The sequence below is a fragment of the Bufo bufo genome, chromosome 8 (assembly GCF_905171765.1).
Source record: "Bufo bufo chromosome 8, aBufBuf1.1, whole genome shotgun sequence".
Taxonomy (NCBI): Eukaryota; Metazoa; Chordata; class Amphibia; order Anura; family Bufonidae; genus Bufo; species Bufo bufo.
In genome coordinates, this window is record NC_053396.1 from 109,727,613 (window position 1) to 109,754,004 (window position 26,392).

At 47.6% G+C, this 26,392-nt stretch overlaps 1 protein-coding gene across 1 annotated transcript in view; it reads left to right on the plus strand.

Annotated features, from left to right (window-relative positions):
• Positions 1–617: 617 nt before the first annotated feature.
• The window catches only part of ZC3H12B (zinc finger CCCH-type containing 12B), a 101,985-nt gene continuing 76,210 nt past the window's right edge, over positions 618–26,392 (plus strand). Inside the window, exon 1 of the mRNA XM_040406475.1 lies at positions 618–886. The gene's annotated coding sequence lies outside the window, so the exon portion shown is untranslated. The remainder of the gene's footprint in view (positions 887–26,392) is intronic.

The following is a 26,392-nucleotide window of genomic DNA, read 5'->3' on the forward strand; positions in this document are numbered from 1 at the left end:
TCTGTGGATGGCACTGTTATGGGGAGGGGGATCTGTGGATGGCACTGTTATGGGGAGGGGGATCTGTGGATGGCACTGTTATGGGGAGGGGGATCTGTGGATGGCACTGTTATGGGGAGGGGGATCTGTGGATGACACTGTTATGGGTAGGAGGACCTATTTGGTAAGAAAATTAATTATTGGAGTGTATAGATATGCAGGAAAATTGGATCTTTTACACAATGGACCAAAAGTGTCCTCTTTGAACGTCCCAATAGTTGGGAGATGTGCAGAACACGTCCTATTTTTTGCAGCGCGGACCGTTGTGGACCAAAGTGAATGGGTCCATAAACAGCATGCACATGGGCAGAGCCCATGCCACACAGGGTCTGTTTTGACACTATGGTCAAGTCACTTCTCTTTACAGAAAGACCGCAAAAAACAGCATTTTGGCGTCATTTATTTCCCCACAACTGCTCGGTGACCTGTGACTTGACACAGCGCTAGATCCCGTCCTATGGCACACTGATCCACCGCGCAGTGCCGCCTCCGCACGCTAGGTGTCGCTCCGCTTCAATTTCACAGGCCGGCTGCCGTTGCTAGGAAACTTGGAGCGGGCGGTGTGTGGGCAGCTGCAGGCAGCGCTGGGGAGCTGATACCTCGGGCACGGGCTGCTCGGTGAGGGGGAGCAGCGGGGCCTCGATGAAGGCCGCTTCCAGCGTGTGCCCGCCTCTCCAGGGTTTGGCCGAGGCCTTTCCGGCCTGTGTCGTGCCTCGTATTATGGAGGATAACGGACCCGTACTGCAGCGTCGCATCCAGACTCCCTCATGTGCCCGGCGCAGTGCCTGCGCCTCTGCCCTCCGTCTACAGCAAGCCCGGGGATGAAGAGCAGCCCAGAAAGGCCGCGGTGAGTGTGGTGTGGTGGGGCACCTGCTAATGCCCCCCTCTGTGCCTTCTACCTGCACCTTACATGGGTATGCTGCAGGGCGCCCCCTACATGCTTGCTCCTATGAAGCCCCCATAGGATTACTCATATGAACTTTGTCACCCCCGCTTTTCCTACATTGGTATGTGCCATTGACTTTTCCAGCCTGTGTCCTGATCCAGGAAGAGTCAATAAGGGGGGGGTCATACTCACTACTGTCACTTGTAGGAATTGGTACCTTTCTGTTTATTGGTGAGCGCCATGTTCCGTTAAATGTCGCCCTATACTGACAGATGTGGTCCCAGCTCCTTCTCTTGTAGGTGAGGCCTGGACGCTACTTTTTCTGCTCACAATGAGGCATGCCAGTTTTCTTGTCCTATTTCCACCACTTCATGGATGCCTTTGCAGCAGGCCCCCATGATGTTTACTGCCCACCCATTCTCTGTTTCCAGTAGGTTACCCAGTTAAGATGTCATGTGATTGATCACCCTTTTCCCAATGACTTTTTACCCAGTGTCCATCCTCCTCCACTTTCCTTCTTCATATCAGGGTTAGGCTCTGTTCATACCTGGAGCCTTCATTGCAGTTCTGGTAGGCCAGATACGGTGGCACAGCATGCTGCACTATTGTGTCTGGTAAAACCAGCACCTGGATCTCAATACTTTTGTAAATGCATGTAATTAAAAATTTTGTATAGGCAGAAAGTTATTCAATAAAATGTCTGTATAGCATTTTTTAAAAATTTTTATGATTATTTCTTTGTCCGGCTCACTGAGATGGCCGCACATGCTCAGTTCCAGCCTTCAACTGCCTCCTCCTGAGCTGTGATGGGGAGAGCTGAGACACGCCTCCTGAGCTGTGATGGGGAGAGCTGAGACACGCCTCCTGAGCTGTGATAGGGAGAGCTGAGACACGCCTCCTGAGCTGTGATGGGGAGAGCTGAGACACGCCTCCTGAGCTGTGATGGGGAGAGCTGGGATAGGGAGAGCCTCCTGAGCTGTGATGGGGAGAGCTGAGACACGCCTCCTGAGCTGTGATGGGGAGAGCTGAGACACGCCTCCTGAGCTGTGATGGGGAGAGCTGAGACACGCCTCCTGAGCTGTGATGGGGAGAGCTGAGACACGCCTCCTGAGCTGTGATGGGGAGAGCTGAGACACGCCTCCTGAGCTGTGATGGGGAGAGCTGAGACACGCCTCCTGAGCTGTGATGGGGAGAGCTGAGACACGCCTCCTGAGCTGTGATGGGGAGAGCTGAGACACGCCTCCTGAGCTGTGATGGGGAGAGCTGAGACACGCCTCCTGAGCTGTGATGGGGAGAGCTGAGACACGCCTCCTGAGCTGTGATGGGGAGAGCTGAGACACGCCTCCTGAGCTGTGATGGGGAGAGCTGAGACACGCCTCCTGAGCTGTGATGGGGAGAGCTGAGACACGCCTCCTGAGCTGTGATGGGGAGAGCTGAGACACGCCTCCTGAGCTGTGATGGGGAGAGCTGAGACACGCCTCCTGAGCTGTGATGGGGAGAGCTGAGACACGCCTCCTGAGCTGTGATGGGGAGAGCTGGGATAGGGAGAGCCTCCTGAGCTGTGATAGGGAGAGCTGAGACACGCCCCCTGAGCCGCAGCAGAAAAGACACTCCCCTGAGCTTGATATAAATCTAGCAGAGCAATGAATGAGGAGATCTCTGGATCCATGTGAGGTACAGGGCTGGTTCTAGCTTTGTTAGAAAGAGACTGTCGTCTACTACATGATTTCTGGTTATTATTTTTTTGCATTAGTCATGGGATAACCCCTTTAAGTGGATATATATATATATATATATATATCTCCATGTAGCGATACCTTTGTGTGTTGCGCAACTTTTCTGCAACACATGTTGCTGTGTAGCCGTACCCTAAATCTCCTGCTGATCTCTGCCATCGTGTGCTAGTGGCTGACTGAAGGGTGGGGCTAAGACAAGGGTGGGCTTAAAGGGAATCTGTCACCTGCTTTAACCATTTTTAAGCTGGCACCATCACTATGTGGACTAAAGTACCTTGTTTCCAGCAGTCTTCTTTTTACTTGATTTTGTTTTGTAGTTTTGATATAAAAGCGCTTTTTCTGATATGCTAATTAGGGTCCAAGGAGCCCAGAGGGGCGTTTTTTTCCCTCTCCGGAGCCCAGTGACGCCCCCCTGCAGTGCCCAGCCCGCCTTAATTTGAATTCCAAGAATGCCTCCTGATCATCAGATAACCTCCCACAGCCCGGCAAATGGTTCCGCCCCCTCCCCACGTCATAGTCTACCTTATAGAAATGCCCGTCCTTCTTCCTGTCTGCGGCCCGAAAACTCGCGCAGGCGCAGTACCGTCTGCGGCCTGCGCGATCATCAACGTCCTGAGGGCAGCAGCGCTCAGGTCACATCACTGGGCTCGGCGCATGCCCAGTGAGACTTTTGAGGCTGTTGCCCTCAGGAGGTTGATGATCGCACAGGCGCAGGCCGCTGGCAGTACTGCGCCTGCACGAGTTTTCTGGCCGCAGACAGGAAGAAGGACGGGCATTTCTTTAAGGTAGAATATGACGTGGGGAGGGGGCGGAACCATTTGCCGGGCTGTGGGAGGTTATCTGATGATCAGGAGGCATTCTTGGAATTCAAATTAAGGCGGGCTGGGCACTGCAGGGGGGCGTCACTGGGCTCCGGAGAGGGAAAAGAACGCCCCTCTGGGCTCCTTGGACCCTAATTGGCATATCAGAAAAAGAGCTTTTATATCAAAACTACAAAACGAAATCAAGTAAAAAGAAGACTGCTGGAAACAAGGTACTTTAGTCCACATAGCGATGGTGCCAGCTTAAAAATGGTTAAAGCAGGTGACAGATTCCCTTTAAAGGGGTTCTCCTTTAATAATGACTTTTTATGTAATGTCCGCAGCCTACTTACCTGCCTCCCACCGCTGCAGTCCTGCATGCTGCCTCTATTCCCGGAGTGTTTACCTCCACGCATGGTCACATGCTTGGCTGCAGCCAATGCTTGGCTTCAGCATTGATGTGCCGCTTATGGCTAGACGGCGTGCAGTTAAACATTGAAGATGACGTAGTGCTCACATAGGAACCGCAACCCCCTTCAAATCAGGTGATTGGCAGGGGTCCCAGGAGTCAGACCCCCGCCAGTCTGATGTTGATGACCTATCCTGAGGATACGTCATCAGTAGAGTTGGGTGAACCTGCCTTCTCACGGAATCCTTAATGTCATTCAATGCCGATATGCCAAACGGAAAGCCTTTAGAGGCATGCCGTCATAATACTAGTGTATGGCCATCAGAACAGAACTCTTGTATTATACAGCATTTAATTACGCGATGGATTCCGTGACAAGTCAATGGGGCTGAGCTGCAGCCAGGTGACGTCACATGGCCTTGGAAGAGGCCGCAGCTCTCCTGCTGATCAGCGGGGTTCCTGGTAGTTCAGAGGATAAATCATCAATATAAAGTCACAGATTTTAACCCTTTGGATACCGGAGGTTTTTCTTCCCTATCTTCCTTGAGCCATAACTTTTTTTTTTTTTTTTTATATATTTCCGTTCACACATATATATGAGGGCCTTTTTTTTGCTTGACAAGTTGTACTTTCTAGTGCCACCATTAAATATGGTATACAATGTAGTGGGAAGCGATACAAAAATTCCAAATGGGGTAGAATAGAAAAAAAAAAAAAAAGCAATTCCTCCACCGTTTTACTGGTTTTGTCACAACGATACCCCATATCTATAGGTCTAAATAGTGTAAAAATAAATTTTAAATTATTCTGACCCCTAGAACGTTTTATAGTTATAAAAAAGTTATATCTACTGAGCTGTGTGGGAGGCTTATTTTTTGCAGGACAATCTGTAGTTTCTATCCAGAATGATACAATACTGACCGAAACCTATTTAAAACCGACCGATAGTAACAGCTACATCTCACTGGAAAGTTGCCATCTACCAACCTGGCTAACTAACGTGCCACGGAGTCAATTCATCAGACTAAGGAGAAACTGCACATTTTTGGAGCAATTTGACACGGAGGCCAAGGTATTAATAAGCAAATTTCAGGAGAAGGGCTATAGGACTGATGAATTGGAGAAAATAAAGTCAGAAATAGCACTAATTGATAGGAAGTCACTGATACATAAAAAGACCAATAGGGAGGACAATATCCAAAAAGATCATTTAGAGAATGAAACCGACCTCCTAAAAATTCCCATTATAACACAATATAGTGAAAAGGAAAAAGTTTTTAAAAGAATTGTCAAATGTCACTGGGATATCCTTAAACAGGACAAAATAATAGGGGATAAAATATCTAAATACCCATGTTTTGTATTTCAGAAGGCTAAAAACGTGGGTAATTTAATAGCTCCCGTCTGTTAAAACAATAAAGAAAAATATAAAAACAACCACCCATAATCCTAATTCTGGGTTTTTTCCGAGCAAAACCTGCAAAGCCTGCCATATTACAAGCCAGACAAAACCAATAAACACCATAGAGGGTGCGCAGGGGACATTTGGGATAGAGGGTCACCTCACTTGTTATACCAGTGGGGTGATCTACTTTATCAAATGCCCCTGCACAAAATTATATGTGGGGAGGACTAAAAGAACCTTGCAAACCAGGATAAAGGAACATATTGCTAACATAAAGAAAAAATTTGACGGTCACCCACTATCCCGACACTTTACCGAAAAACATGGAGGAATTTTTAGAGGATCCACATTTGGTGCGCTGGAACATATTAAGCCTGACCAACGAGGAGGAGACTTTATTAAAACAATGTCCAGAAACGAAACAAAGTGGATTTTCAATCTGAACACCCTTGCACCAGCGGGACTTAATCAAGAGATTGAATTATTTGCCTTCTCCTAATACCCATGACTGTATAATAGCTGTTGAAAACAAATTTATAATGATGACTCTAGGATTCATACAACCTACACTGTTTGAAATCGCATTCATATCTATAATATATCATATTACCTTACCCTTTAAAGCCCCTAACTGACTGCAACAGCAGAGACGTTAAAATGTAGATTCCTGCATGTAGTCATAATGTGTTGCGGGGAGTGACGGGTTAACTGGTGACCATGGAGACGGATGCCTATTTACTCTACGAGAAATCAACCAGAACTCATCCCTGATGAAGAAATTCGGCAATTTCGAAACGCGTTGGAGAGGTGTTTTGGTCTAAAAGAGTATCCTTACTCAGTGTGACGTCACACGGAAGCAGCGTCCTCCTTGATCACCAGCCTGGGTTTCCCTCACGTGCACGAGTCACCGGCCGGGACCGCGCGCGTTTGAAAGAGGAAACCTGAAGACACAGCCGTCACCACTACCTCTGAATACAAGCACCAGGAAGCTCCGTAAGGAATCCTCAACAGCCAGCGGTAGTAAGGCAAGTTAATAGTATACATACCCTGTTCTAGGTACAAAACCTGTAGATTTACACTGGATAGCCAGCGCGGTTTATTATATTGTTTTTTAATCTGTAGTTTTTATTGATACCATTTTAGAGCATGTGTGACTTTTTGATCACATTTTATAAAAAAATTTTTGGGTAAGAGAAGCAATAAAAAAATTATAAATTGGCCATTTTGACCCTTTTTTCGGTTACGCCATTCGCTGTATTGGAAAAATATTTTAATATTTTAATAGTACGGCCGTTTTCGGTCGTGGTTATATCCATGATGTTTATATTTTTTGTTATTTACGGTATGTATTTTTTTATTATACGGAAAATGGGGATGATTTAAACTTTTGTATTTTTTTTAAAATATATTTTAATTTTATTTTTTTTTTTTTACTTTTTTGTAATGATTTTGAAGCTCGTATTTGAGTGTCCAAATCCATTTTTTTATTTTGAACAATCATGTATATTTAAAATGCATTTATTACTGACTATTGCTAATGTCTTATGTTGGCCAAAATAAGAATTGCAGCTTCAGTGCCCTCAGCCTCTTCAGCGAGGCTGAACGCATAGAAACCAATTACCGGCATCGTCCTTGGCCACAGAGGAAGCCGGTAAAACCCTTTTAGATGCCATGATCTCACTTGATCGCAGCATCTAAAGCTTTAATTAGCCGCGGGTCTCTGCTGTTTGAAACGCCGGAGACCTGCCGTCCATGAAGCCTGCTGCACGTGCGATTGGGCGCCATGTTTGCCTATCGCAAAGATATACATGTACAGCGCTGGTAAAGTGTTGCCCCTGCTCCTAGAGGCTCCGTTCTCCCACCTCTGGCCGGAAATGGAATGGCTTATGGCTCATGCACACATTTTCTTTCCGTCTGTTGCGTTGTTTTTTTTTTTGCGTACTGTATGTGGAACCATTCATTTCAATGGGTCCGCAAAAAAAACGGAAGGTACTCCGTGTGCATTCTGTTTCCGTATGTCCGTATTTCCGTTACGCAAAAAAAAAAAAAATCATGTCCTATTTTTGTCCGCATTACGGACAAGGATAGTACTGTTCTACTAGGGGCCAGCTGTTCCGTTCTGCAAAATACGGAGTGCACACGGACGTCATCCGTATGTTTAGCGGATCCGTCTTTTGCAGACTGCAAAATAGATACGGTCGTGTGCATGAGGCCTTAGTCTAAAGTTGATCAAAATGAAGAATTTCAACCAAAACAAACATTCGTCTGTTGCAATTTAACAATGAACAGTCGTTTTAGCTGTCGTTTTAGAAGAAGTTGGCCACGTGCAATATTTTCGCCTGATAGTCGGATAAAACATCTTTTATTTAAAAAAAAACGAAATGATTTTGTGAGCGAAAGATCTTTCTTTGAAAGAATGCTCAAAGACAGATCTTTCACCCGTCGCCTGATTTCATGGTATGGGCAGTTTGAACAATCATAATGGCCTAAATGGCCAATGGACTAAAGCGTGTCTGGCCGTGTGTGTGATATGTATGGTGCATGGCTAGACACATTCGCGATGCGTTTTGTGGACAAGAATAGCTTATTCTATCAGTGAGTAAATTACGGAAGACACATAGAAAAGGTATCCATCTTTTACGTATCTGTGGACCGAAAATACGGGCATGACCGTGTGCATGAAGCCTAACGTCTTTTGTTGTTGCCCTTGTAGCACAATGCGTTCTCTTTATAAGTGGCCTAGATACCTGAGTATGTTACGTTTCAGCCTCAAAGGGGTTATCCAACCCCTATAATGCCCCCCAAAATGCCTGGGCACCTCATACAGGTTATCACCATTGCTTGAGAAAGATCCCACTGAGTGGATTGAAATGTTGCTGTATTTCTGGTGAATAAAACTCACTTTTTTTGGATGTGCCATGGAATTTATCATATATATATATATATATATATATATTAGAAAAGGATGCGGTATTAAAATCTTCAACATACAGGACAAGTTCAGTTACGTGTTTCAGACCATGAACAATTTGCGGCCCTTCCTCATGACAACAGTGTCATGAGGAAGGGCCGCAAATTGTTCGTGGTCTGAAACGCGTAACTGAACTTGTCCTGTATGTTGAAGATTTTAATACCGCATATAAAGCTACGATTTTTCACTATTGTGGAGCTGGATATCTCTACCTTTTCTATTATACAAATCACTGCATCCAGGTGCGTCATCCATGCTCAGCTAGTGGAGGGGAATATACAATGCATCTGGAAAGTCTTCTGACCCTTTCACTTTTTAGCGCTGGGGGCCTCCCATTTCTCTTGATCATCTTTGAGATGTTTCTACATCTTGGTTGGAGTTCATCTGTGGCAAATTTAGTTGATTGGGCATAATTTGAAAGGATCTTACTGCTGACAATGCAAAAACCAAGTCATGAGGAGGAAAGAACTGCCTGTAGAGCTCAAAGATAGTACTCTAAGGCTACTTTCACACTTGCGTTAGGAGCGGATCCGTCTGGTGTCTGCACAGACGGATCCGCTCCTATAATGCAAACGCTTGCATACGTTCAGAACGGATCCGTTTGCATAACTGTTTATTTCAGATCTGATTTTTCACTTCGGAAAACTCAGATCCGACAGTATATTCTAAACACAGAAGCGTTCCCATGGTGATGGGGACGCTTCAAGTTAGAATATACTGAGAACTGTGTACATGACTGCCAGGCAGCAGGGGGCAGACCCCCCCCTCCTGTATTTAACTTATTGGTGGCCAGTGCGGGCCCCCCCCCTCCCTCCCCAGTATTAATGGTAACCAGTGCGGCCCCCCTCCCTCTATATTCATCGGTGGCCAGTGCGGATTCCCAGTATTAAATATGACCAGTGCGGCCTCCTCCTCCCTCCCTCCCCAGTATTAAATATGACCAGTGCGGCCTCCCCCTCCCTCCCCAGTATTAAATATGACCAGTGCGGCCTCCCCCTCCCTCCCCAGTATTAAATATGACCAGTGCGGCCTCCCCCTCCCTCCCCAGTATTAAATATGACCAGTGCGGCCTCCCCCTCCCTCTATATTCATTGGTGGCCCGGCCAGTGCGGATTCCAAGTATTGTGACCAGTGCGGCCTCCCCTCTTCCCCCCCCCCCCCCCCCCATCATTGGTGGCAGCGGAGAGTACCGATCGGAGTCCCAGTTTAAATCGCTGGGGCTCCGATCGGTTACCATGGCAGCCAAGACGCTATTGCAGTCTTGGCTGCCATGGTTACTTAGCAACAAATAGAAGCATTATACTTACCTGAAGAGCTGCGATGTCTGTGTCCGGCCGGGAGCTCCTCCTACTGGTAAGTGAAAGGTCTGTGCTATAGGCAATGCGCCGCACAGACCTTTCACTTACCAGTAGGAGGAGCTCCCGGCCGGACACAGACATCGCAGCTGTTCAGGTAAGTATAATGCTTGTATTTGTTGCTAAGTAACCATGGCAGCCAAGACTGCAATAGCGTCTTGGCTGCCATGGTAACCGATCGGAGCCCCAGCGATTTAAACTGGGACTCCGATCGGTACTCTCCGCTGCCACCAATGATGGGGGGGTGATTTTAATTAGGGGGGGGGAAGAGGGGAGGCCGCACTGGTCACAGTACTTGGAATCCGCACTGGCCGGGCCACCAATGAATATAGAGGGAGGGGGAGGCCGCACTGGTCATATTTAATACTGGGGAGGGAGGGAGGGGGAGGCCGCACTGGTCATATTTAATACTGGGGAGGGAGGGAGAGGGAGGCCGCACTGGTCATATTTAATACTGGGAATCCGCACTGGCCACCGATGAATATAGAGGGAGGGGGGCCGCACTGGTTACAATTAATACTGGGGATGGAGGGGGGGGCCCGCACTGGCCACCAATAAGTTAAATACAGGAGGAGGGGGTCTGCCCCCTGCTGCTTGGCAGCATTTGCCAGGCAGCAGGGGGCAGTCATGTACACAGTTCTCAGTATATTCTAACTTGAAGCGTCCCCATCGCCATGGGAACGCCTCTGTGTTAGAATATACTGTCGGATCTGAGTTTCACGATGTAACTCAAATCCGATGGTATATTCTAACATAGAGGCGTTCCCATGGTGATGGGGACGCTTCAAGTTAAAATATACCATCGGATTGGAGAAAACTCCGATCTGATGGTATATTAATAGGGACTCCTGACTTTACATTGAAAGTCAATGGGGGACGGATTTGTTTGAAATTGCACCATATTGTGTCAACGTCAAACGGATCCGTCCCCATTGACTTGCATTGTAAGTCTGGACGGATCCGTTTGGCTCCGCACGGCCAGGCGGACACGAAAACGCTGCAAGCTGCATTCGGGTGTCCGCCTGCTGAGCGGAGCGGAGGCCAAACGGTGCCAAACTGATGCATTCTGAGCGGATCCCCATCCACTCAGAATGCATTGGGGCTGGACGGATCCGTTCGGGGCCGCTTGTAAGAGCCTTCAAACGGAACTCACAAGCGGAGCCCCGAACGCTAGTGTGAAAGTAGCCTTAGGAGGCACATAGTAGAAGGCTAATAGTTCTGAAAAGCACAGTGGCCTCCATAATTCTTAAGTGGAAGAAGTTTGGAACAACCAGTAGCTGGCCGCCCCACCAAACTTAAGGCTACGATCACTCGACAGTGTATGGGGTCTGTCTGTCCATGAAAACAGACAAAATTTCGGCCATCACTGGCCGTAAAAAGAACATCAATGTGAATAACCCCATAGACTACCATTGTACTCGATAGAACAGTACTATCCTTGTCCGTAATGCGGACATTAATAGGACATGTTCTATTTGTTTGCAAAACTGAAATATGGACATACGCAAATGGAATGCACACTGAGTACTTTCCGGTTTTTTTTTTGCGGGCCCCTTGAAATGAATGGTTCTGCATACGGTCCGCAAAAAACCCGGAAAGGGCACGGAAAGAAAATACGTTTGTGTGCATGAGGCCTAGAACAGCCTTGGTAAGAGAGGTGACAAAGAACCCAATGGTCACTCTGACTGAGATCCACAGATCCTGTGCACAGATGGGAGAAACTTCCAGAAGGTCAACCATCACTGCAGCACTCTACAAATCTGGGCTTCATGGCCAAGTGGTCAGAAAGAAGCCTCTCCTCAGTAAAAGACACATTGAAGCCAGGATTGAATTTTTTTTCCTCAATCCTAAAAGCATCATGTCTGGAAGAAACCAGGTGCAGCATGGAGGTGGCAGCATCTTGATGTGGGGGTATTTTTTTTTTCAGCATCTGGGACAGGAGATGGGTCAGAGTTGAAGAAAAGCTGAATGGAGCAAAGTATAGAAATATTCTTAATGACAACCTGATCCAGAGCGCTCTGGACCTCAGACCGGGCCAAACGTTCACCTTTCAACAAGGACATGACCATAAGCAGACAACACAGGAGTGGCTTAGGGACAACTCAGTGTCCAGAGCCCTGACTTGATCCCAATCAAACATCTCTGGAGAGACCTGAAAATGGCTGTCCACTGATGGTCCCCATCCAACCTGTCAGAGCTTGAGGGGATTTGCAGAGAAGAATGGCAGAAAATCCCCAAATGCAGGTGTGCAAACCTTGTGGCATCATACCCAAGAAGACTGGAGTCTGTAATCACTGCCAAAAGGGGCTTCAACTAAGTCCTGAGTATAGGGTCTGAATATTTATGTCAATGCAAGATTTTCAATAAATTAGTGAAGAATTCTAACATTCTGTTTTCATTTTCTCATTATGGGGTATTGAGTGCAGAATGGTTGGGAAAGCTGGATTTTTTTAATTTTCGCACAAGGCCACAACATAAAATGTAAAAGGGTGTGAAGACCTTCCGCATGCAGTGTACATGTATATACTTGGACAACTACTCGTTTTATTTTTGTGCACCGATGTCTCTATATATTAAATCTGTTTTCCCATGGAAAGCGGAGCTGCCCACCACCTCCACTATCTGCGTGCCCATCCTGCCCTCTGCACTGGGGACTGAATCATAGTCACGCTCCCTGCATATGTAACCCAATTGTGCTAAGTCACAGATTCTTGTCCTTACAACTTATGTGGGTGGCAGGAAGAGGAGGAAGCAGACAGAGAAAGCAGCAAGACCTGGGCTGAGGCCATTAACTCCATCAGTCCTAGAAGGTCAAGTTGCTTTGGAGAAAATGCAGTCCTGAACTTCTCCTGAGTTATTTCCCTGCACACCCTTATTCCTTCCCAGAGGAGAAACAAATAGTCTAACTGAAATAAGACACATGGTGTTAACCCCTTCAGGTCTGATGGTTCTCTGGATCAGGCCGCAGTGGTGACAAAGAAGTGAAGTAACTAAATAACCATATGTTTGTTACTGATATTGTAATAAGGACTCCAAATATAAAAGGCGGTTCCCAAGACTAACAGCTAAGTTTTTTTCCTTTCTACAAATGTAAAAAAATCAAATAAAATAAAAAATAGATTATATATATATATATATATATATATATATATATACACACAAATGACCAAGGTTCCTCATTTATCATGTATTCTGAATAAAATAGATGCCCTACTATCAGAATGCCGCTGTCCCATGCAGAACGGAGGCTTCCCAAACCTACAGAAATAATCCTTGTCCTCAGTTTACGCATTTGCTTGCGACCTTATTTTTTACCGCATTTGATCTGCATTTTTTGTGGATTTGTTCGTGTCAGTGGGATAGCAAAACACGAGTCCCACAAAAAATAGGACATGTCCTAATCTTGTCCGTTTTGTGGACAAAAAGTAGCATTTTGACAGTGGGGCCCACGGAAATTGTGGGATGCACACGGCCGGTATCTGTATTTTATGGCCCTGCGATTTACAGACCTGAAAATACAGACGGTCATGTGCATGAGGCCTAAAGTTAACCCAAACGTACGCATCCAGCTGCTTTTATTGGAGGTCTTTGTTTTGGACAGTAATGGCTGCAGCAGTCAACCAGTAGCGCTTACATATTCTCAGGAGAATTAGAGGATTATTTTTTGTGATAAATTTTTCTAGGACTTGGGCGTCATGCACACAAGTGTAAGCCTCCGTGGCCTTATTGCGAACCACAAACCGCGGGTCTGCAATACACGGGCACAGGCCATGTGCCCTCCGTGCTGTGGATGCGGACCCATTGTCTTGAATGAGTCTACGATCTGCCAGATACGACCGAAGAGGACTTCATCTATCTTTTGTAGAGCAGAGGCACGGATTGGAAGTCCAATCAAAAAAAGAGTTCCATTTTGATCATATATAAAATAAAAAAAATAAAAAAAAATAAAATTATAGGTAAAGCTGGCCATACACGTAGTTAGCTGTTGGTTGGGACAGCTACTTCTCCCCCTACATCCAGATGCACACATATATGTAAGGCGCTGCCAAGTTCACCTCTGGCGACTGCTCGTCTTCCCTGACGACAAAAAGGCATGGTGAAATTCATGGTGGAGATCCACACCGCAGGTTCATTTCCACGTGCATGTTTCTGCAGCATATGCACACAAAACCCTCTCATCCACATTGCTGCCCCTGAAATTCCGCAGTGGAAAATCCCCAGCATATGTGCCTTGTGTGAACATGGCCTTATTGTCAGTAAATTGAGAGCTCATGCCCCCATCTCTGGAGTAGACTCCTAAGGCCTCGTTCACATCACCGTTTCTCCTTTCCGTTCTCCGGCTCCGTTGAGGAGCAGGAGAACGGAAAGGACGGATTCTGCAGATAACTGAGACCTAATGGAGCCTAAAGACCCCATAGACTATAATGGGGTCTGTCAGGTGTCTGCTCAGAACATGATTTTTGAGCGGAGACTAAAGTCCTGCATGCACAACTTTCGTCTCCGCTCAAAAATCATGTTCTGAGCGGACACCGAACGGACCCCATTATAGTCTATGGGGTCTTTAGGCTTCGTTACGCTCAGTTAGGTCTCAGTTATCTGTAGAATCCGTCCTTTCCGTTCTCCTGCTCCTCAACGGAGCCGGAGAACGGAAAGGAGAAATGGTGATGTGAACGAGGCCTAAGGCCTCTTTTACACGAGCGAGTTTTCCTTCAGGATGCAATGCGTGTTGTGGACTGAATCCTGACCCAGTCATTTCAATGGGTCTGTGCACATGAGTTTTTAACGCATCATCTCTGCATTCAGGAAAAATCGCAGCATGTTTTACTTTGTGAAGTTTTCACGCAAATCTGGCTCCATAGGAGTGACTGGGACTTGCGTGAAAAACTGAAGGCGTCCTGAGGCAAGGCGTTTTTTAGTTGCTGGAGATGTAGATAGTTATTCTTCAGTTTTTCTTCACATGTGAAAAACACATCAAAAGCTGCATCTTTGCAAAAACTGAAACACTGAAAGAAATCGCAGAAAAAAACGGATTAAACTTGCCTGCAAACCATCAGTTTTTTTCTGAACAGATCCTGACTCATTCCATATCGCCAGTGTGAAATAAGCCAAAGGTGATCTGCAACACGCATCGCATCCGGATGGAAAACTCACTGGTGTGACAGAGGCCTAAAGGTGCGGCCACACGTTCAGTAATTGTAATGCAGGAGTGGATCAGTATTGGGGCTCTTTACACACGTTGATCCCGTGCGGGTAATCTGCTGCGTGAATGACAGCCAAGCCCCGCTCCGGACAGCAGAGACACGGAGCAGTAACATGACTGATAACGCTCTTTGCCTCTCTGTGATCTTTTTACTACTAAATCACGGTGACAACTTTATCTCATTGTTATTTTGTAGTAAAAAGATCAGAGAGGCAAAGAGCGTTATCAGTCATGTTACTGCTCTGTGTCTTTGCTGTCCGGAGCGGGGCTTGGCTGTCATTCACGCAGAGGATTACCCGCACGGCATACGCTTGTAGAAAAGAGCCCTAAAGCACAGATACAACTTATCCTTTCCCCCCCCCCCCCCCCCCCCCTTAATCCACTTCTGGTTTTTGCTTCAACAACAGCATCAAAAAACCTGAATGAGTGTCCGTACCCTAAGGCCTCTTTCATGCGGGCGTCGCGGGTGAGGGCCAGATGCGTTCAGGGTGCATTGCGGGAAACCCGCGCGAGTAGGCACGCAATTTCAGTCAGTTTTGACTGCGATTGCGTTCCGATGTTCAGTTTTTTCCGCGCGAGTGCAATGCGTTTTGCACACGCGTGATAAAAAACTGAATATGGTACTCGGACCCGAACTTCTTCACTGAAGTTCGGGTTTGGGTTCTATTAATTTTATTATTTTCCCTTATAACATGGTTATAAGGGAAAATAATAACATTCTTAATACAGAATGCTTAGTATAATGTCAATTGAGGATTAAAAATAAAAACATTACTCACCCCATCCACTTGATCGTGCAGCCGGTATCGTCTGAACACCAAACCCGAACTTCAGTGAAGAAGTCCGGGTTCGGGTCTGGGTACCAACATTCAGTTTTTTTATCACGTGCGCGCAAAACGCATTAAAACGCTTTTCACTCGTGCGGAAAAAACTGAGCAACGCAATCGCAGACAAATTGCGTGCAAACTCACACAGGTTTCTCTGAACCTGCCCGCAACGCATCCGGCACGCTCGTCTGCAAGGGGCCTTAGGCCCCTTTCACACGGGCGTTGCGGATTGGGGCCGGATGCGTTCAGGGAAAATGGTGCGATTTTGACACTAAAACAAGTCAGTTTTCACTGCGATTGTGTTCCATGTTTGTGTTTTTTCCGCGCTGGTGCAAAACATTGTAATGCGTTTTGCAAGCTCGTGAGAAAAATCGGCATGTTTGGTACCCAGATCCGAACCCGGACTCGTGTGAAAGGGGCCTCACAGTGTCACACCGGTCAGCAGTGGTATTGATGACGCTCATCTCCATTCACTTCAGTGGAGCTGGGCTGTAGTAACTGAGACAACCCACAGACCAGTACAGATTTCCTGTGTTGTTGTTTTTTATTTATTTATTTTTTATTTGATTCCTTTTAAGACCTTCTTCAAAAGCATAAATTTTGGTTTTACTTTTTCACCCCAGAAAACAAGCTTTTTTATTTTTTTATTTTCCCCCCATTTTTAATGGCATTTTAAAAGCAAATAGTGCAGTGAGGACAGATAAGGCAGTATGTATACGGCTTCTTGCTGAGCATCTTCTGTATCAGATCCCCAGCACCCCACACATAACGCTGTGAGTCATCCCCGTGCTCCCATAGTACTTACTACCTGACAGATGAGTCATTTCTGCACCGAGCCCTGGTGGCACAGAAGATGCTCCGCACGTTTTCCCTCCATTGAGCAGAGAGAACACACACCGCAGATCCAGATACATCTTTAAAATGTCTCTTATTATGTTACTGAGACATGTCAGACATTTTCTGACAGCTGCACTTTGCACCAAGACGTCTTAGCTGCAGGATGTGTATTCCTTCTGTCTGATTCAAGTAGTTCTACGTTATTAGGGACTAGAGATGATCATATTTTGAAATTCGTTCACACTTCGTTTGTTGGTAAAAGGTGAATTGTGTTATGGATTCCGTTACCACGGACCATAACGCAATTCTATGGCATTCCGTTATTCATTCCGTCATAATAGAAGTCTATGAGCTGCAAAATGGATCTGTCCCGTTTCCGTTATGCAGGAGAGGAGTCGGGATGAGGAGAGGAGAGGAGTCGGGATGAGGAGAGGAGAGGAGTCGGGATGAGGAGAGGAGAGGAGTCGGGATGAGGAGAGGAGAGGAGTCGGGATGAGGAGAGGAGAGGAGTCGGGATGAGGAGAGGAGAGGAGTCGGGATGAGGAGAGGAGAGGAGTCGGGATGAGGAGAGGAGAGGAGTCGGGATGAGGAGAGGAGAGGAGTCGGGATGAGGAGAGGAGAGGAGTCGGGATGAGGAGAGGAGAGGAGTCGGGATGAGGAGAGGAGAGGAGTCGGGATGAGGAGAGGAGAGGAGTCGGGATGAGGAGAGGAGAGGAGTCGGGATGAGGAGAGGAGAGGAGTCGGGATGAGGAGAGGAGAGGAGTCGGGATGAGGAGAGGAGAGGAGTCGGGATGAGGAGAGGAGAGGAGTCGGGATGAGGAGAGGAGAGGAGTCGGGATGAGGAGAGGAGAGGAGTCGGGATGAGGAGAGGAGAGGAGTCGGGATGAGGAGAGGAGAGGAGTCGGGATGAGGAGAGGAGAGGAGTCGGGATGAGGAGAGGAGAGGAGTCGGGATGAGGAGAGGAGAGGAGTCGGGATGAGGAGAGGAGAGGAGTCGGGATGAGGAGAGGAGAGGAGTCGGGATGAGGAGAGGAGAGGAGTCGGGATGAGGAGAGGAGAGGAGTCGGGATGAGGAGAGGAGAGGAGTCGGGATGAGGAGAGGAGAGGAGTCGGGATGAGGAGAGGAGAGGAGTCGGGATGAGGAGAGGAGAGGAGTCGGGATGAGGAGAGGAGAGGAGTCGGGATGAGGAGAGGAGAGGAGTCGGGATGAGGAGAGGAGAGGAGTCGGGATGAGGAGAGGAGAGGAGTCGGGATGAGGAGAGGAGAGGAGTCGGGATGAGGAGAGGAGAGGAGTCGGGATGAGGAGAGGAGAGGAGTCGGGATGAGGAGAGGAGAGGAGTCGGGATGAGGAGAGGAGAGGAGTCGGGATGAGGAGAGGAGAGGAGTCGGGATGAGGAGAGGAGAGGAGTCGGGATGAGGAGAGGAGAGGAGTCTGGATGAGGAGAGGAGAGGAGTCTGGATGAGGAGAGGAGAGGAGTCTGGATCAGGAGAGGAGAGGAGTCTGGATCAGGAGAGGAGAGGAGTCTGGATCAGGAGAGGAGAGGAGTCTGGATCAGGAGAGGAGAGGAGTCTGGATCAGGAGAGGAGAGGAGAGGAGTCGGGATGAGGAGAGGAGAGGAGTCGGGATGAGGAGAGGAGAGGAGTCGGGATGAGGAGAGGAGAGGAGTCGGGATGAGGAGAGGAGAGGAGTCGGGATGAGGAGAGGACTCCTTTGACCAACAAACGAAGTGTGAACGAATTTCTCTACTAATGACCTATCCTCTGTACTAAAAAAAGCAAAAAAAAAGGAAAATATGCTTGGTAAGGAAGGGGGTCAGATGGCCTGGTGTTGACCTGGTTAATGACACTGGGACTGTGGTTCCTGTAATGATGAGTAATAACCACGAGGTTGTGCCTCAGCTTCTTTTCTCTAATGACATTAGATGGCGGTCTGTCTCTTGTGCTCCTCGCTACGAGCGTGTCCGTGCTGAGGAGTGACTGCTGTGGCTGAGGGCGGCTTTACTCTTGATACATAATGATGGATGTGTACATAGACGTTGGTAGTGGACTGCTGTAGGTACTGTCCACCAGGTGTAGCTTTACGTGGAGCTCTCGCTGTGGTAGGCCTGTTTAACTCTATATGACGACCTTATAATAGGAATTATTCACGGGGCTGACGTGGCGAGACGGCAGGGCTGCCCCCAGGCTGTATGGCTCCCTTTGTGTTAATGTGTTTTAGGGCCCCTAAATAAATATGCCCTTCTAGATCTGTGTTCCGCTGCACACCTCTTAAAGGGGTATATCCAGAGTTTGATATTGATGACCTATCCTCAGTATAGGTCAGTTCGGAGGGGGTCAGACACCCGGCACCCCCGCTGATGATCTGTTTGAGGAGACAGCAGTGCTCTTCCCAGGCCGGGGACACCATGTGGTCTAGGTGCAGCTCTGTTCCATTCAAGTGAATGAGCTGCAATACCAAGCACAGCCACTATACCATGGATGGCGCTGTGCTTGGTAAGCTGGGGATAGGTCATCAGTGTCAGAATCTCGGAAAACCTTATTAGTAATTGTGGCCCATCGTGGGCAGTCAGTGCCCAGAACTGAAGCCTGTACCAGCTAGGAGACGGAGTAGATGTCATGTATGCATAATCTTGTGTGTATGTGACATGTTCACACCATGTGACCAGTTATCTATACATATAGTGTGTGTATATACGCTGTGTGTTATATATTTATATTATAGGCATACCTACACACCTATGTTGTAGAGCAGGCCCCTTTACTTTGCAGATATAATGTACCCTATCCCACCCCACAGGTCGCATATCCCTAAGGCCGGGCCCCTGAGGCAGCTGCTTACCATGGAATATTTCCCCGTCACTGCCATGTAAATGTTGTGCCAGTCCTTGCCACCCTGCACTTCCTGTCCTGGCTTGATATGCTAGGAAAAGGACGCTCAGCTAATCACGGCCCTAGTGGCTGACTGGACGGGCAAACTGGAGCACCAGCTCCAGGGCATCGGTGAAGATTAGGGTACTTTCACACTTGCGTTGTTGGATTCCAGCAGGCAGTTCCGGCAATCTGCATGCAAACGGATACCAGATGCGGATCCGTCTCACAAATGCATTGCAATACCGGATCCGTGTCTCCGGTTGTCATCCGGAAAAACTGATCCAGTATTTATCTTTTTCACATTTTTAAAGGTCTGCGCATGCACAGACCGCAAAACCGGATCCGTTTTTCTGGAACACTTGGGGACGGATCCGGCATTAATGCATTTCAATGGAAAATAGTGCCGGATCCAGCAAGTGTTCCATAATCTTGGCCGGAGAAAATACCGCAGCATGCTGCAGTATTTTTTCCGTCCAAAGACTGAACTGAAGACATCCTGAACAGATTGCTCTCCATTCAGAATGCATTAGGATAAAACTGATCAGTTCTTTACCGGTATTGAGCCCCTAGGACGGAACTCAATACTGGAAATAAATGACGCTAGTGTGAAAGTACCCTAATTAGTAATGCGTCATTATTTTCTGGACTTTTTTTATCTAAAAATGATCAGAGGAAAACTCTTAAATGCTTGAGTATTTGTGTAGCCTAATGAATTATTATTATTTTATTTTTTTGGCCAAACCATTTCTTGTTGGACTAGTTACATATATAACCCAACTGAGGATTAAAGAGGTTTTCCGACATATTACTACTGATGAGTATCTGATTGGCGGGGGTCCGACACCCAGGACCCCCACCGATCAGCTGTTTGAGAAGGCGGTGGCGCTCACAGTAGTGCTGCAACCTTCTCACAGCTTTCCGTAGACCAAGTGACGACACGTTCATTGGCCACATGGCATGGCCTGAGCTGTGATACCAAGCTAGGTGGGCTTCTCAGACAAGGCCCGGGTGTTGGACCCCCACCAATCAAATACTGATGGCCTGTTCTGAGTAGGCTTGAGAAAATCAATCTTTGGATCACATGGGTGTGGAAATCGTATCGCCCGACGCCCGGGACATGCAGTTCCAGGTGCCGGGCAGGTAGTTTGTTCAGTAGCTTAGCCCTGTGCGGGCAAGTAGCAGGGCTGAGATGGCTTTGTTTACCGGAGCAGTGGACGCAGTGAATCGGCGAAGAGCTGGGCATGGAGAGACGTTCCCATGGTGATGGGGACGCTTGAAGTTAAAATATACTATCGGATTGGAGAAAACTCCAATCCGATGGTATATTCTAAACCTGAGGTGTTCCCATGGTGATGGGGACGCACCTCTGACAGAGCGCTGCCATCAGCGGCACCTGAGGGGTTAATTGCGCGGACGGCAGCTCCCTGTCAGAGGTCGGGTGCTGGGAATGTTTCTACAATGTTTGCATTGGTGGGCAGTGCTAATAGTATTATTGTCCGTTATAACTGAAAATAATAAAGTGAAGTTCGGGTCCCCATTGACTTTAATGGGGTCAAGTTCGGGTCCCGAACTTTGACCTGAAGTTCGGCCAAACCCGAACTTCACCGGGTTTGCTCAACACTAGCGGTGACTGAGCAGTGGGCGTAGAGCAGTGACAGGGGGGGGGGGGGGGGGTGTAGTGACAGCGTGGGGAGGAAGAGGAAGAAATGACAGAGCTATGAGAGGTTCTGTCACATCTCGGAGGAGGAGCAGTGACAGAGCCAGGGGCATTGACTCTGCCAGCACCCCTCAGAGGACCCCCTTTCTGCAGGTGTTGTCAAACTGGGAAGGTGAGGGGGGTCCTTTCCATGCCACATCAGCAGCTAATTTGCCTAAACCACCTAGAGGTACGGGTAGTAATGTGCTAAGAGCAAGCGTGGGCACTAAACTAATCGCTGTGATCACCAGGCAGTGCGTTCCGGCCTGATTCTGTCCAGAATGCTAACTATATTGTGGGGCAGGAAGGGGCGTAGTGGTCTGTTGAAGTGATTGGCACCATGCCCAACGGCTGTAATGTGATCGGCTGCACAGGATCGCAAGGCACATTATGCCTGCGGTCCAGTCCAAAGCAAGCAGCATTTTGACCGAACCTCAGGCATAATTGTGCCTTGCGATGCCGTGCATCCGATCGCCTGCGGCTACCGTGCCATTCACTTCAATGGATGGTCACGCCACCTCCTGCCCCACAACATAGTGAGCCGGCCTCCATGTAGTGCATTCTGGACAGAATCATCTGGTGTGAACGAGGACTAAACTTAGAGTCAGTTCACACCACAAAGACTGGAACGCAGGCCGGCCTCCTCCCGCCATAAGGAAGCGCGGCGGTGCATTGAAATAGGGTTTTGATTGAAAATTATTTTTTGTATCAGGACAAGTAGATCGAGCCCCCGCTTTAGTCCTTCGACAAGTAGATTTTTTTAAAAATTTCCACACCCCTGGATCATAGATCTGAAGTCGATTCATTCAAATACTTACATTTTAAAGCTGTATCCGTACAGCAGTTAAATGTATTGGCTCCGTGGAGTCAAACTTCGTTTTGCCCGAAGTCGCGTGAGACTTCAGTTAATTCCAATTTAAAATAGCAATCCGAAGTGGGCTTTGGTTCTGGCTGGTACCTTGGTACCAAAGCCCAGTTCAGATTCCTATTTTAAATAGTTTTTCAGTATGCAGATATACATACGGTAGTAATTCTCCGAAGTCTCACGCGACGGAGCCAATACGTTTTAATGCTGTATGGACACCGCATTGAAATGTAAGTATTGGAACAAATTGACTTCGGATCCATGACCCATGATCCGAAGGTTGATTGGCCCAAACCTAATCCTGTGGATAGGTCGTCAGTAGTAAACTGTCGGAAAACTCTTTTAAGGCGTCATACACACAGTCAGATTATGGCTCCAAACAATGGTGTGGCTGCCATATAAATATATGGGGTCCTGCTGTGTTCTGTCTGTACAGCTCGGATGTCGCTGACTGTTCCTTGTTTTCTTGTCCCCAAAATGTGAATGGGTCCCAACAGAGAATCAAGAGCAGACTCGTCCTCCTGATGAGGTCTAATCCATTCTGACAAGCATGCCAGGGTGTGAAGACATCAGACATTTTACCTTAGAAGAAGTTCTCTGTCAGCCGTGCTGCATTGGAAGCCATCATTATGTGGGCTGAGCCAGTCATTATCACGCTGCTGAACCTGTATTCTACCTTTCCATCAATGGAACATGAGTGCAGTCTGAGACCGGTGTCTATATGGATTTATACAGAAATATTCAGTTCTCACGTGTCTGGAAGAGCAGATCTGCAAAAGGCTGATATGGCAGAGTTGTTGGAGACTGGCTTAGAAGAGTGATGTAGCAGAGCTGAGGTAGCTGTGTACTAGAGGCTGTGTAACCAGGTGGCATCCTGCTGCTTGGACCAGGTCTAGATAACCCGGTGGGGTTATGTCATAGGTGTGTACTGGGTTCTATGACAACCCCAATGCACAGGAGAAGAGACTGGACCTGTCGGAGGAGCGGAGTGAGGCAGCGCTGGATCCGGGACAGGTCGGTAACACCAATGGTGTTTTCGGGGCAGTATGTACATCTTGAGCAAGTCTGTTAGATAAGGCCTCATGCACACAACTGTGTCCGTATTGTGGTCTGCAAACCACAGATCCGCAAAATATGGATAGCCTGACCAGACACCCCATTGATTTCGTGGGTTTCCACAGGCCCCCCATTCTCTTGAATGGTGGGGGCTCCAGTGGTAGGACCCCCATCAAACTAATAGGTATCCTCTATAATGTAGATGGGGCATAACTTTAAGAGCGTCTGTCAGCATTTGTACCTGTGACACTGGCTGACCTGTTACATGTGCGCTTGGCAGCTGAAGACATCTGTGTTGGTCCCATGTTCATATGTGCCCACATTACTGAGAAAAATAATGAGCCTCTAGGAGCAACGGGGGCGTTACCATTACACCTAGAGGCTCTGCTCTCTCTGCAACTGCTGTGCACTCTGACATTGATTGACAGGGCCAGGTGTGATGATGTTTTTGCTGCCTCGTCCTATCAAATTGTAGAGAGCACCACAGTTGCAGAGAAAGTAGACCCTCTCGGTGTAATGGTAACACCCCTGTTGCTCCTAGAGGCTCATTGGCATATAGTAAAACATCATTTTTTCAGCAATGTGGACACATATGAACATGGGACCAACACAGATGCCTTCATCTGCCAATCGCACATGTAACATGTCAGTCAGTGTCATAGGTACAAATCTGCTGACAGATGCCCTTTAATATAACCAGAATACCCCTTTAAAGGGAGTCTGTCACCTACCTGCCATGATTTAGGCCTCTTTCACACTACCGGGTTTTTTTTTCCGTTTTGCGGGCCGTTTTTTGCGTTCCGTATACGGTCCGTGTACGGAACCATTCATTTCAATGGTTCCGCAAAAAAAACTGAATGTACTCCGTATGCATTCCGTTTCCGTATTTCTGTTTTTCCGTTCCGTTGAAAGATAGAACATGCCCTATATTTGACCGCAAATCACGTTCCGTGGCTCCATTAAAGTCAATGGGTCCGCAAAAAAAACGGAACACATACGGAAATGCATCCGTATGTCTTCCGTATCCGTTCCGGAACCGAAACAGAAACACAACGGAAACAAAAAAACGGAACAACGGATCCGTGAAAAACGGAACGCAAAACACTGAAATCGACATACTGTAGTGTGAAAGAGGCCTTAAGCTGATTATAAATCTGTGTGGGACACAAGTACATGACACTGTTAGGCCTCTTTCACACTGGCGTGTGCGCCCCGTTGCCGTATTGCGGCTCGCAAAATGCGGGCCGCAATACACTAGCACAGTCCGTGGGGCAGCCGCAGCGGATCGTGGACCTATTCACTTGAATGGGTCCGCGATCCGGCCGTTCCGCAAAAAGATAAAACATGTCCTATCTTTTTGCGGAACGGAAGTACGGGACGAAAACCCCACGGAAGCACTCCGTAGTGCTTCCGTAGGGTTCCGTTCCACACCATTCCACATCTCCGGATTTGCGGCCCCATTCAAGTGAATGGGTCCGTGATGCGGAATGCCCACGGAACGGCACCCGTGTATTGCGGATCCGCAAATGCGGACGGGACCACGGCAACGGGGCGCACACGCCAGTGTGAAAGAGGCCTTACCTTCAGAGTCTCCAAATGAATGCTTGTGACATGTGCAGCTGAAATCCGGCGCCTGCGCAGTACACTGCCCATTGTGGGCAGAGGCATAGTGATATGCGGGGCGCCAGTTAAGTAACCTCCGGATTTCAGCTGCAGAAAAAGATTGATGTTACAGGGTGACCAGGAGGATACACAGGGGGGAGTTTGGCGCGAGTAAGGCCGAGGGGCTTGGGCACTTTGTAGCCAGTAGGTGACAGGTTCCCTTTAAGAAGCTTGTACTGTTCAGAGAGCCTTCTGTTTTTTGTACCTGCTGAAAACAGATGATGGGTGGAGGTGCGGGACCTCCACTAATCGGATATGATGACCTCCCCTGGGGTCATCAGTATCTACAGGCTGGAAACCCCCGTTTTATTTTATCTTTTTCTTCTTGCGTTTTTTTTTTTCTTTTTGTTTATTTGTTTGTTATATTTTTCTTTTTACAAGGTACAACATATGAAGATAATTTTGCAGACTGATAACATAAATGTGCTTTCCATTTTACGTGGTGGAGAAAGGCGTGCTGCGCTTATTGATGTAAAGTTTGGACTATAGAGCGCAAAAAAGATGTACTCTGCATGATGTGATCTGTCCTAGGAGTCGGTCGTGACTATCATGAAAAGAAGTATTTAGGTAGAAAGGTTTGGTTGCTAAGCGCTGGGCGTCTGCGGCGTCCCCCTCCCGCTCCCAGCTCGTAGTGTCTATTATTGAGATAACGCTACTTCCATAGAGGTGGCGCGCGGCCTGCTTTGCCATGGCTGTGCCATTAGTCTCTTTCTGCAGAATCGAATGGGATTTTTGGAAATATTGTGTCTGTGGACGTCACTGCTGCATTCATGGCTTTGGATGCTGACCTTCTTTTAAACGCTCTCCCTTTTGGAGACTTTGTTGCAGGTCTTAGTGCTTATTGCTGTCATATTACAGTGCATGAAAGCTTGCACAGTCATCACAAATATTATATTTTGTATTCTGCCCTACCCTTAAAGGGGTTTTCCCATATCAGACATTGGGGGCATATCGCTAGGATATGCCCCCATTGTCTGATAGGTGTGGGTCCCACAACTGGGACCTGCAGCTACAATGAGAACGGAGCGGGGAAATGAACGGAGGGCGCACTGCACATGCGCAACCGGCCTCCATTTATTTTTATGGGGCCGCCAAAAATAACCAAGCGCTGGCTCGGCTATTTCCGTCTGCCCCATAGAAATGAATGGGAGTATGGTCTGCGCATGTGCGGTGCGCTCCCATTCACTTCTATGGGAGCAGCGCTTGGTGGTGGACAAATCAGACATCCGGGGTCCTCCAGCCACAGCGCTCCCCGCTTCAGACCCGCACCTATCAGACAATGGGGGCATATCCTAGCAATATGCCCCCATTGTCTGAGATGGGAATACCCCTTTAATAGAAAATCGACTCTAACTACGATAATGGCATACTATATGATTGCAGATCTAGAGCTGACCTGGGCATTGCACCCAGAGGTCGCACTACATTTTTTCCGGAAGAATAAAATTACTCCTCTTACCATTTTTGAGGAATATTTTTAGGTGAAGAGGAGTACAAAGGATTTAGTTATTCAAATAAATGTTAGGGGTTGTTCACAGGATTTATATGAGATTTGTAAATTAACCATTAAGCAAACTCAGACTGAGAACATTGCAATGCCACTGCCACAGAGGCCCCCTAGAAATGGAAGATGGGTTACTGTAGGTTCTGGTAGACTGAGAGTTGTGGATAGAAGACATGTCCCACAGTCTGTGGCTCTCCATAATTCATTTGCAGCACTTTCAGAGTGCAAGAGCAACATGGCGGATGGCTCAAGCACAGTGGGTGAGAAACAATCA